The following is a 9,150-nucleotide window of genomic DNA, read 5'->3' as shown; positions in this document are numbered from 1 at the left end:
CAGCACATGGTATTTCAAAGAAGTCCGGCATGCATGCAGAGGGAGCAGCCATGCTCCTTTTGCCTGCTCCAGCCTGTCATGGAACTGAACGCACTCTGGTCTCTCTTGGAAACCTTGCATTTTATTTTAATCCCATCACCACCACCTCCTGCCCCATTCTTCTTCTTGCTGTTTTCCCTTAACCTAACAGAAGTAATTTTGAATGAAAGTAGATTATCTGGTCCTTGTATAGGGAAAAACATCAATTACTGTCAAAGAACAATAGTTTTTGTGGTAGCTTTATTCTCCTACAAGTTTGGGCTGGACTGGTACTTAGAGTAATAGACACTGCTGCCAGAAGAGAGCTTGTGAGGTTTCTTGGTCTCGTCTTTTTGCCAGTAAGGGATATTTCCCTAAGGGATATTGTAACCAAGCTTTAATTAAAAAAATTAGAAGGCATTAAAGCAGCACAAAGTAATAGCCTCCTTCAGTGTACCTCGTATTTCCAACCAACCTGTTAGTCTCAGACCTTCTTCATTCAACCTACTGACACATCTGCGCTCTTGGCAGATCCGGGTCTCACAACACTCTGTTGTTCAGGGATATCTAGAAGTGGTATAGCTACATTAGCACAATAAATTGGCATGGGTAGAGCACCATGCTAGTAAGTCTGGATTGCTTCTCATCCTCAAGCTAGTTCTTTTTGACCTACCTCATTTAGCACTGCAACGTGCGGTAGAGATATATCCACATGCGATCCAAGTCTTTGGGAATGATGCTCTTATGAGGAGCTCAGAAAATCCATGGGTGGTGGGAGCAGTGGTGAAGCTGAAAAGTTTGGGCTCTCCCCACCACTTCTAGTTGGTTGATACAATGGTGTTTTCTTTCTCCACAAGGTCGTGGTGCCACTGAGCTCTGTAGAAGTTTTGACACCACCTACAGCTGTTATAAAACTTTATCCTCTGTTTATTTTTCTAGTTAGAGTAAAAATGTTTTTCCAGTGATAATACACTAGTCTCTCAAAACTGTTGATTTCTTCTTAAATTCTATTCAGTTTTGCCAGTTTCATAACATTTTCCTTATGCACTTTTCATGTTTTTAGTTAATACCAGCATATATTACTGCCTGAATCACCTTTTTTTGTGACTTGCCGTCTTATCACACCAGCCTAGTTTTTCAGCTGTTACTTTTTCAGGAGTTTACCCCCCATCTCCTCTTTTCCTCTTGGATTGACAAGGCTGACAGAGGCACCTGTAAGCACTTGCTTTCTTGATCCTGGCTTTAATGATTAGCTTAAGGAGTCTCATATGCTCCTGTCATGCCTATTGCTACCTCTGTCAACATTCTTTTCAACACAGCAGACTTTGATTGCGCTTAGAGACAAGGTCTGCAGCACCTGCTTTGGAAGGAAATGGAAAGGCAGTTATTCTGCTCATGAAGATTGACTTAGTAATGGAGCCAAGGTTAACAAATTCACCTGGATTTCCTATGGCTCTTGACTCTGTGCTTCTCTAACCTGGAAGAATGAACTGATGGTAAGCTAACAGTATCCTCACCTGCAGACACTGGCAGTGGTTTTTGGCAAATTCCACACTGTTTGGCTTCTCTTTGAGATCTGTTCGCTCTCTGTTTAGCAGACCATGCCTTGCTTGCCTGCCTTCTGTCTGCAGGTAAGGTGGTTTTGGAGAGCTGCTGCTGAGCCTCTTTCATTGGTTTGCCTATACTGCTTTCATCAAGACAACACGTCCAGCCACCGATACTCCAAGACGCCTAACACGGCACAAACTGGGGGGAAGTTTCCATGTGGATTTAGCCCACCTGACAGCTGTTTCAGCTCTCAGGTCCTCACGACTAAGGTCAGAGACTTGAGCAGAGTTGCTATTTGCTCATCAGAACAAAGGAAGTCTTTAAGCTGGTTTTACCACCCTATCAAACTTCTGTGGGTGAGGCAGGAGAGAACAAACTAGTTTTCAGGACCACAGAGGTATACAAATCTCAGGGTAAGCAGATACACATATAGGTGTCTGATGACTCGTCTGATATGCCTGATTAGTGAGAAAGGGTGCTTTTGAGGTTAAGACACTGGAGAGGATTCAGGAAATCTTGATTCTGTTCCCAGCCCCACCACAGATTGCCCGTGGCATCTTAAGTAAGTGTGTTTGCTTGTACTTCAGATCACTGTGTGTGTAAGGGGGGCACAGGGCTATTTACCTCCTTGCTTTTCTTTCAGAAAGACAGGACAAGCACATGGGTAAATGTTCCTAACCCACATGGGCTCTCATCTCGCTGGGATCTCTTGATACATCAGTGTGTGAGTCACAGTGCTGAAAGGAAGAGAGAAATGTATACTTAACACATGTATGTACAAAGGACGAACGGTTCCAGAAGTATCAGTGAAGTATCAGAAGTTGGCCACTTTGGGAACAGTAATCATCTTCCTGGCATCTGTCTCTGGCAATCTCAAACTGTTAATGAAAATTTGAATCAATCGAGGACAGAGCATTTTATTTCATAGCTCCCCAGACAGTTAAGTATGTAAATGCCTCCATTTACCTACCTTCATGACAATGCATATTCAGGTCCTATCTGCAAGAATAACAGAACTGGAACAAATGCAGAGCAAGACAAAGCTACCTGGACAACATGGAAGTAGTGGGCAGCAACACTATTTCTCTTTGTTCATTGGTCATATCAATTGCATTTATTACATGGTCATATCCAACATGGGTCACATAACATTGATTGTTAGTTGGGGCTAAGGAGGTGGCACTGAACACCAGTAACGTTTGGTATGATAATTTGTCCATCCCCCTGTTAGATTCAAATTCTCTTTTTTGCTGGCTGAATTACAAATACAACTAACCCAAGTCATTCAGCCCTCCACTCTCTCCTGCAATAAAAAATAAACATTATTATTGTTATTTGCAATAGCAGTAACATTAACGAGTGAAAATCTCCAGAGATGGCCCCCTATGTGTTTTTCGGTTGATTCAGTGGTCTTCTTACCCTTTTAACCCCTTCTAGGTTAGCATTTAGAGATAGTGCTTTGAGGTTCTGTCTTGCAGTATCTTGCTTTAAGGCTGTTGTAAGGCACTCTCTTGAGAGTCTCTTTTCTTGGCAAACTCTTGTAGCAGCAGGCTTTGTAGGCAGACTTCTTTCATTACATAACCTTTTCCTCTTGATAGGGCATCTGTAGTACCGGAGGGAGGAGGATGCCTGATGCAGACAGGTTTTATCCTCCCACCTTATTTTCATGTCCATGCATTTTCTCCTCTTTAAGAGAACTCTAATACTTCCCTTTGCTACTGAAAGTAGGTGGAGGAACAGTCAGTTTTTCCTATCCTTGGCAAAATGTTTTCCTGGCACTGTTGCATATTGTGGAGCAAGGAGCACAAGCACTCTCACTGTTGCAGTGGTGCAGAAGGAGGAGCTGTGCCCCAGCTAGATTTCCTGGGCAGGTATGTGACCCACTAGACATCTACTGACAGCATCAACAGAACAATGACAGGAGCACCTATGTTAGGTTCTCCATGTACAGCTGATACTACAGTGCTGCAGGAAAACATATAGGATCATCTCCTGGCACACTCTGAACATGCAGAGTGGAGTGGGAGATGCCATAAGGTCTTCTGGGAAACAGGCCTTTCAAACCTCATAGCCAACTGAGCCCACCTCCTTGGGAGCAGAGATTTAAACTTGAGTCTCACATTCTGGGGCTATGTCTTCATCCTTTAGCCTTACAGAGAAAGGTGAGAGTTTCAGGTTTGTTTTATAATTGAATGCAGGTGTTTAATTAGCTATGACAAAGTAGATCAGATTCAGCAGAGTATGTTAAGGAAGTCCTATTCCAAAATACCTGAGAAGGTAGCAATGAGGACACTCTTCTCAATGGGAGACCAAGGCTCAAATCTGCTTTCTAATCAGATACGTGGGCGAGGAGAGAGGAGGACTACATGAAAGCAATTTCCTACCTCTAATGTGGCTAAGGGAAAAATATGGGGGAGATAACTGTTAGTTGTTTTTTAGTATTTTTTCTTATCTCTGAGAAAGGATTTACAGCCAGGACTCCCAGAGGAGATAGGTGCCACCTTCTTTCCCAGTAGTAGCTATAACTGCCTCTGCTTAATTGCTTACCACTAAATACTGTAGACATTTCTTATCTGTCAGCTTGGGCAGCTTCTTTTTCCACTCTCCAGCTTCTCTAATCCCATCCTGAGGCATCAGATTTACTTTCTGCCCTATACCAGACCTGGCACCCTGGGATGCCTGTGTCTCTAACCCAGGGCTGAGGATTCCAGTATATGCTGGAGTAAGTGGAAGTAAAGTATTAAATCAGTGTGGTTTTCCTCTTTTGGTGTGAAATCTCCTTTTGCCTTAACTATGAACATGTTGGACACTGAGGAAAGCAGTACTTCTGGATGAGGCATGCATACAATTAATCGAGCCTTGTGATCCTCTTTGTCTCAGATCTTTGGTAATGAATTCCCTCTGGCTAAAATGATACGTTTAAGGTTCTTGTACTGTTAAACTCAGCCTGCTTTATACTTTCTGCTGTGTGTATTGGTCTTGCAGGGAACTGGTAAGAGGTAATGCATTTACTCCCACTGGTACATGACTCTGGTGTTATAGATCACAAAGTTTTTCAGCCAGGAAAAAAATAAATATATTTCTTGAAAGTTTTTTTCTTCTAAATGAAAAAGTTGGATTTGTATGGGATGTTTCTCGAATTCTTTGTTTTGCCATGGAAACTTATTCCTTCTTACACTTAAATTGCATTTACTTCAGTGGAAAATATTCCCATTACCACACATTTTAACCTCTACTAACTTTTCTATGAGAAAAAGTAGAAGCATAGAGGAATAAAACAGTGAAAAAGAAACAGGGTTAGCTTGTTATTTAGATCTGTGATTCTGGCACCAGAGCCTATCTGACAAACAATATTGGTCCCATTTTGTAACATCTTATTTCAATTGCTTTCACTACTCTGTTCACTTTTCCTCAAGGTTCAACATTCCAGGAAGAAAAAAGAGGAGAAGGAAAGCTTTAGTGTTTGTTCAGGACAGAATCACCCTTTCCCTTACCCAACTCAAAAGTTAAAGCAGCATGTTCCTGTCACAGGTTATCCTATAGATACCCCAGGCCCATCCTTGTTGGCCCCACTGAAGTCTTAACTCCCTTCAGAAGGATGCTAATTTTCATCGATGTTTGAACAAGTTTTTGGATTCAAAGTTCTCCCTGGCTGCTGATATCCCTGGACCTGGCACACATGGCATTACATATGTGCCTTTCCCTTGTTTGCTTCCATCACGAGGTCAGGTTTTCCAACTCTTGCAAAAAGTGATCCACAAGCCTTGCCACGTTCTGGTTGGCATGGCACCACTTTCTGCCACACTGATCTGTGGCTCTATAACATCCAACAAGTAACCTTTTAAGTGACACTCTTCTACCCTCTCTCCTGGATCCAGTAGCTGGTGTTAGGAAGCTCACCAGAGCTTTACTTCTTGGGTTCCTGTTCTGCAGGTCTTCCGGTTAACATTTCTAACATTAATCAAAAAAGATGATGTCAACAAGATTTATACTGTAGGCTTTCCCAGTGCTGATTGTAACCCCTATTGTTGGTTAATTGATAAAAGTGCTAAAAGTCTGTTTCCGTATTTCTGTTTCATAAAAATGTCTCCTTTGTTGAAGTATCAATTAACTGTCTTTGTTCAAAGTTTATTTCTCTTGCATGGAGCCCTTTATTCTGTAATAATTGTCTAGATTCTGACATTAAATACTGTAATTTTTCCTGCTATTTTTAAAACCACTTCCAAAGGCTTCTAAGTTTTATTTCCTTGCCATTTTCTACATAAATAGCTGGAGTTTTTTTCATGCTTGGGGAGATTAATAAGACTATAGATAGATTGTGAAATTCATCCCAAACCAAAATACAATGAGCTCCATTCCAAGACCTCCTGCAGGCTCCATTTCTTTAATTAAATATATGTCAAGGCTCCTCTCCATGAAGTAAATATATAAAACTGCATATTTGAGGGCAATTATAAGCTACTGTATTTTGACATTTCTTCACTGCAAATCTTTTAACCTTTATTAAGGAAATTCTGGTTGAATGGATTTCTACTTGAGATATATATAGCAAGAAAGCTTAATGTCTGTATGAAATTATGGACAAGCTAAAGAGAAATCGCAGGAAATGTGAGTAAATGAAACCCTGATTTTGGTCCTGCCAAAGGCTGTGGCCAGGAAATGTTCATCATTAGCAGGAGCCACATGATTGTACTGAAAGCAGAGAATGGGGTTCGTTGTGGGGAATCTTCACCTTTCTTCATTCAGAGTGTGGCTTTGCTGGTGCACAGAGCAACGTGTTTCCAAGCCTTGTGGCAGTAGTGTCATAGGAAAGGACATAGGGCAGGTTTCAAATGGGGCAGTGCAGTGGGTTGATGCTGACAGGGTGCCAGACACCCACCAAAGCCATCTCTGTCCTCTCTGCAGCTGGACAGGGGAGATAAAATATAATAAAGGGTTCATGACTTGAGACAGGGACAGAGAGCGATCATTCGCCAAATACCATCACAGGCAAAAAAGACTCAAATTTGACATATTAACTAAATTCATTATGAACAATATCTGAGCTCTCCTCTACCTCTTCCCCTCTGGCAGCCCAGGGAGACAGGGAATGGGGGCTGTGGTCTGTTCATCACACATTGTTTCTGCTGCTGCCCAGGGAGAGGAGTCCTTCTCTGGCCACAGTTACAAGAGCATAATATCTTTAATTTTTTTTTCTTTTTCCTGAATATGTTGTCACAGAGGCGTTACCACCATTTCCAATTGGCCCAGTCTTGACCAGCAGCATGTCCATCTTTGGAGCTGCTGGGATTGACTCTGCAGGACATGGAGGAAGCTTTTGGAAGCTTCTCACAGGAGCCACCCGTGCAGCACCCCCACTACCAAAGCTTGGCCATGCAAAGCCAGTACAGGCAGATGCTGTGTGTACAAGCTCAGACAGCCAAGACAAAAGCCCTCTGCTCCTGCGCTGTTTTGTTTTGAATGGGAGCAAGACATCAATTGCCTCCTTCTCTTTGGTCAACCTTTCTCTATTACTAGTTTCTTCTGACAGTGGGTGGTGTGAAATGTGAGCTACAGGTGTGAGTGGCTCTGCAGGAATAAGCAGGGCAGGATGGCCTGGAAAGAGGAGCCCTGAACAGGGAAGCATTTCTCCAAGGGAGGAACATTTGCAGGTGTGTTGACACTAAAGGGGAGGACACCGGAAATTCACAGGTGTATGGACCTTCTGCCCCCAGGAATGGGGGGCTGATGTGCTGTCAGTGGCCACATTGTGAGTGGGATGGCCAAGGCAGAGGTAGGTGGTGGATCAAAATCCTGGACTGCATCCAGGTTTGCACTCTCAGAGGAGGCCAGAGTCCTGCTGACTCTTGTATCTTTGTCACAGACCATCAGGCCTGCCTGATATTTTCTCAGAAGTGCTCTGGATGTCAGGGGAGAGGGAGAGAACTTTTCTGGGGAGGACACAAGAGGGGTGCAAGTAGAACTCATAGGTTCTGTTTCAGAAGTGGCCTGGAGCAGCAGAAGCTTCTGCAGCTGCCATTGCAGACACTAGCATGTAGGTTCATTCATGTGGGAAACCCCTGTGATATGGGAAACTTCCTGGCAAAGAAACCACAGCTCCTGCTTGAGCTGGGAGACAGCAGCATGCCCACACTTTGGGTATCGTTTTGAGCACGGCAGTGTTTGGGAGCTGCTGGAGGCTAATGGTTTGCAAACTCTCCACATGGTTCTGCCTTGCATATAACTGTGAACTTTGCTTAAACTGGGGTTCTGTCCTGGAAACACAGAGCAACACATGCTGCACTTTATGCACTATTAGATCTGAGCCTGTTCAAACTTGCTGGCTTGACAACAGGCTACTAGATGAAAGCAGGCTTAGTTCACTTAAAATCCAGAAATAGAGAGTTCCAGATGAATTTCTTACATAGTATAGTTTCCAGCTTTTTTTTTTTTTTTTAACTGGTAATCATCCTATCATAGGAAAGAAGGGCAGCAGAATAAAACTTGAACTTGCCATTCTTAGCTGGTCAAAAGAGATATTGCATCTCCATAACTCTGAATTTTCCTTCCAATACATGTGTTGAAAATTTGCCATGGATATTTTTCTGCCTTTTAAGAAAAAACATTAGATGATCCATCTATAAGACGATCTCTGACATCAATTGGTAATGGATACTGCACATTAAAAAGATTCATTCTGAACAGCTCCTGCCCCACACAAACCCTAAGCCTGTTTGGCCTGACCTTCTGTGGCTTTTCTTGCCTGCAGAATAACTCATGAAATTTTTAGCATTCCTGCAATCATAACATCTGGGCCTCATTGCTCTGTTCCTTGGGAAAAAGGGGAGCAGTGACAAATATACTTTAAATTCACATCCTCTGTCATCTGGTTTTCTACAAATCTTGAATCAAGATGCTCCAGCACAAACTTTTTGCTGGTCATTTCTGGCTGCCCTCCTGAGGAGCAGCCAGCAGTGTGAAGTGGGGAGATGAGGCAGCAGAGTGATCCTGTGCATACAGCACTGGGGAGAAGAGTCACTTATTCAAAATATTCTGTGTATTGTGTTTGTGTGGCGAGCTTTTGGTAGCAAGGATGGCTGTAGGGGTGGCTTCTGTGAGAGGGTACTGGAAGCTCGCTCTGTGTCAGGTGGAGGCAATGCCAGTGGGCTTCAAGATGGACCCGACACTGGCCAAGGCAGAACCTATCAATGACAGTGGTAATGCCTTGGGGGTAGTGTTTTTAAGAGAAAGGGAAAAAATTGCAGCACTGGAATAATTGCAGTAGAAGAAAGGACTAAGAAGTGTGAGAGGAAAACCTCTGCAGACACCCAGGCCAGTGCAGAAGGAGGAGGAGGTATTCCAGGCATCAGAGGTGAGATCCTGTGCAGTCCATGGTGAAGCAGCTGTGTCCCTGCAGCACATGGATGTCTACAGTGGACCAGAGAATCACCTGCAACCCCTGAAAGACCCAGTGTCAGAGCAGGAGGATGCCCAAAGGAGGCTGTGACCCCATGGAAAGCCTGCACTGGAACAGAGTCCTGGGTCAGGACTTATGGACCAGTGGAGAGAGGAGACCATGTTGGAACAGGTTTGCTGTCAGGAATT

The 9,150-nt window shown here is 43.4% G+C and overlaps 1 long non-coding RNA gene across 1 annotated transcript; it reads left to right on the top strand.

Annotated features, from left to right (window-relative positions):
* Positions 1-1,312: 1,312 nt before the first annotated feature.
* LOC147652708 (uncharacterized) lies at positions 1,313-5,784 on the top strand. Its single transcript, XR_015288047.1, has 3 exons — positions 1,313-1,514; positions 1,650-2,128; positions 2,210-5,784. It is a non-coding gene; the product is annotated as an uncharacterized LOC147652708 (long non-coding RNA).
* The last annotated feature ends 3,366 nt before the right edge of the window (positions 5,785-9,150 follow it).

The sequence above is a fragment of the Cyanistes caeruleus genome, chromosome 6 (assembly GCF_971803275.1).
Source record: "Cyanistes caeruleus chromosome 6, bCyaCae1.hap1.1, whole genome shotgun sequence".
NCBI classification, from domain to species: domain Eukaryota; kingdom Metazoa; phylum Chordata; class Aves; order Passeriformes; family Paridae; genus Cyanistes; species Cyanistes caeruleus.
Note: the sequence above shows the minus strand (reverse complement) of the source record. Positions and strands in the feature narration are given on the sequence as shown.